At 31.7% G+C, this 4,025-nt stretch overlaps 1 long non-coding RNA gene across 1 annotated transcript; it reads left to right on the top strand.

Annotated features, from left to right (window-relative positions):
* The first annotated feature begins 783 nt into the window (after nt 1–783).
* On the top strand, nt 784–3,109 carry LOC104249993 (uncharacterized). Its single transcript, XR_716909.2, has 5 exons — nt 784–874; nt 1,716–1,780; nt 2,226–2,278; nt 2,514–2,591; nt 2,844–3,109. It is a non-coding gene; the product is annotated as an uncharacterized lncRNA (long non-coding RNA).
* The last annotated feature ends 916 nt before the right edge of the window (nt 3,110–4,025 follow it).

The following is a 4,025-nucleotide window of genomic DNA, read 5'->3' as shown; positions in this document are numbered from 1 at the left end:
GGACGGGCAGTCCAAGCGCACTATTCAGATTCTTGAGGATATCACTACAACATAATATATCTATAACTACGAAGTCTCTGCTACAGATTCAAAAATCATGGTTAATACCTAACAATAGCCACAAAAATAAAAACATCATAGCTATTTATAAAATACTAAAATTTCATAGCTACGAAAATTAAATTGGCAAAGCTAATTTCTTAGTTTTGTTATGATTGCTAACTATCGTGGCAATAATTACCTAAATAGCTACAAAATTGTTGGCACGACAAAATTTTGTAGCTAATCACAAGCTTTTTGCCACACGATTAAAGTTCTGTAGCAATAATAATCTTTTAGCCACAATAAATTATTCAAACCAAAATATTATAGCTAAATAAATATTTTTTTCTTCAATTGATAAAAGACCGTGGCAATAATTGGCTTAACAACTACAATTAATTATCATGGCGAAATGACATAGTCACATATTTATTGCTATGATAAAATTTCATAGCTAAACATATGTTTTTGCCACAAGTTAAACTTACTTTAGCAAAAGTTACCGTTTTGCCCCAGATAAACTATTTGAAACAAAATATTATAACTACAAAATTCTGAAATAAAAATTTAGTATGGCCTTATACCTTATTTGGATACTCCTTTGTGGGTGCAAATATATGGAAAGTTAAAAGGTAAAGTTAAAAATAAAAAGGATAAACGAAAAAAGAAAAAAAATATTACGCCTCTCTCAATTCATTAAACCTAAAAAATTCAGACTCCAAACCCATTTCCCCCAAAACTATACGCTCCATCTCTCCCAATCCTTTCCCACTCTAACCAACCATCCCTTGAACCCATGTCCCTCCTGCTCTTGAAAAACATAATCGCCAAGGTATGATCACCATAGTCTTTGTTTTTTTAATTTTCTTAATTTCGATTGTTCCCATTTCTTTCCTAGGATTCTTGATCAAAATTAGTTCTTTTCAGTTTCATCATTATAGTGTGGCTGTGAAATGGCAATCCCTTCTTTATTTATATTAATAAGTGCCAAGAATTTAAAAGATTGCCAAATTCAAAGCAATGAATTAGGAATCTCTCCAATTATTATAAATGGAGGGGCTTTTTCATATATTTTAATTCCTATATTTGTCTTTTGTAATCTGTTTAAATTACTTTGTTGTATGAAACAGGAATTAGTAGTTCAATCTTGATTTCTTTAGTACTAAGCCCGAACAAGCTTTTTTCCCTATAATTTCTTGTATATTGTTTATTCTTCATTGCCTCCATTTACAGATTGGGAATCTTAAATGGCTTTTTGGGTGGTGCTTAGGGGTGGCAAAATGGATAACCAATGAGTAACCAATGGATAACCAATGGATCTAACTTTTACATTTGTAAAGCCTCAAATTGGGGTTCCTCAAATTATAGAGACTAAGAATTCTCCCAAAGTGATCATATACAATAAGTCATGGATAATATGGGTAACCCATATTATGCGCCGGTTAACCCATTTTTTATCCGTATTAAATATAGGTCGGGTCGGATAATTAATCCGTTTTTTATTACCCATTTTTAACCCGAACCATATCCAACCCGGCCGGCCCGTTTGCCACACCTAGTGGTTCCCAATTTATAGTTATATGCACACAAAAAAACTATACTAACAAATTTTCTCTATTGGATTAAGTACTGTTCACAGTTGTGGTTGTTAATATCTGTGTGAATATTTGCAGGGAGCAAATGAGTTGGGGAGGCACAATTTTCCCCCAAATTTGATGATCAGTTTAGTGGATATAGGGTGAGTATTTGCATTCATTTGATGTTCAACTTACTAAATAAATAGTCATGGCAATGCATCTTTGCTTTCTATATATTTTTTGTTCTTCTTGTGGCTGCTAGCAATGAAGGAAGCATGCAAATAGGTGAAGAAGAGTTTGTTGTTAAGATATTACCATTCCTTTATTTCTAAAACTTCTATGCAATAATTAGGATAAAGATATAACTCCTAAACACTTCTAGACGCTATCCAATGAACTCCTAAACACTTCTAGACGCTATCCAATACATTTACTGAGATGGTGGATTTTTTTTTTCAAATATACAGTATAAATATTTCAACAACTTATAAGGGTAAAATTATGAGATGCATTAGCACAATCATATATAAGCATATGCTCCAAATTTATGTTGTGGTATGGTGATGAGTTCATTCTGTTTAAGTAAACCTGAATTTATTTTTTCAGGCACTTCTGTTATGGGCATCAATGTAGAAACAAACAAGTATAGTAACCATAAGGTATGTATGATACTTTACTCTTTATCAAAACAAATTCAATTGGATATACTACCTAGTGAAGGATGGAGTGTTTACAAACTTCTTACTAAAATCTGTAGGACTTCTAAAATTTTATTGAGAATAATAATATTTTACTCTAGGACTGTTTTTGTTATGGAATGGGTGTGATGTTGAACTGGTTTAGCTTGTGATCTTTTCTTTTGTCAAGAAATATGAGAATATAATTTTTTGGCAGTTACAAACTTAAGGATTTACAAAACTTCAGACTTGGAAACACCTCGTTATCAGATACTAAGAAGAATGCAGCTATGAGGTTAGTAGTATTTTCTTATAGTGTTATGTTTCAAACTAAGAGCTGCTAAATAAGGCTTATGTTTTGAATGGTTTGCGGTCTTTTGGTACATACATTGCATTAATAATCTTAAGGTTTTAAAGAAGCATGTTGTTGTTTCTGGCAGAATCTTACCCTGCCAAAGGAACTGTTGTTCAGTTCAAACGTGATTAACAAGTCCCAACTAGTTAATGTACTAAACTTATGGTATGGGTGTCATTTTTGTATATACAGGTTAGAGTCTATGACTCGTTCATATATGATTGTAGAAACAGAAGGTGGCAGTCCTGCAAGATTAGGAGGGTAACATGACAATCTTATTTACTGCGCCCTTCTTCTTGATATCCACAAGAACAATAATTTCTTTCATGCATTTGGTACAGATACAATCGACTAATGTCTCTCAACTCGCCATCGGAACTTGGTTTTAGAAAAGCATTAGAGCACTTTTGAGTTTTCACTTCTCTTCACTGTCTGCTGATGGTTACCATCACTATCCATTCTCACGTTAGCTTGTTTTTTTAAAAATTTTATTATTCGTACTGTAAAAGAGTTATGTATGAAATTATTCTCTCTTGTAAAAGAATACCGTTACATTTTGAGTATAACAATATTTTAGTATTTTAATTTATCTTGAATGATATTGTTGAACCTTTAATTATGTATTCTTACTAATGTATATCATTTACTAAAACAATTGAAAATATTTTGCAAAAAATTTATATATTGATGCTAAACTATGGATTGTTAGCTCCGATATATAAATTCTTGTGGCTATAGCTGATCGTGGCAAATTCTTCAGTTTATTTCTACGAAATTATGGAATTCACAGCTAAAAATATGAATCCTTAGCTACAATATAAAAATTATTGTGGCAAATACTTTAATTTATTGCTATGAACTTTTGAATTCATAGCTAAACACAAGTACTATTGCCACGAGAGTAAATTATAAATTTAGCCCCAAAAGTTGAGCTTGCATGGCAAATAAATTAAATCTTTTGCTACAACACAAAATCTTGTTGCTACAATATGAAAATAGCTACAAAATTTTATTTATCGTGGCAAAAGAATAAAATCACTTGCTACAGGTATATTTTTTATGGCAAGAAATTTTTACCATCATAGCTACAACATAAAAAAAAATCGTGGCAATAAGTATTAGTCTTCAGCCACGGATCATGTAAAGTTTGTAGCTAACTTTAAGCTACGCTACATTTGCTACGAAAGCTACAGAAAAAAAAATATTGTGGCTAAAGTGTTTTGCCACGAAAATTTTCATATTTAGCTACTATGTATTTCGTAGCTATAGATGCATTATGTTGTAGTGTATGCTTCGTGCGTGTGTGATGGAGTTTGGGGGTTCTTGGGATTATTTTTTGCCCCTTGTGAAGTTTGCCTACAATAACATTTATCA

Source organism: Nicotiana sylvestris, chromosome 7 (assembly GCF_000393655.2).
Source record: "Nicotiana sylvestris chromosome 7, ASM39365v2, whole genome shotgun sequence".
NCBI lineage: Eukaryota > Viridiplantae > Streptophyta > Magnoliopsida > Solanales > Solanaceae > Nicotiana > Nicotiana sylvestris.
Note: the sequence above shows the minus strand (reverse complement) of the source record. Positions and strands in the feature narration are given on the sequence as shown.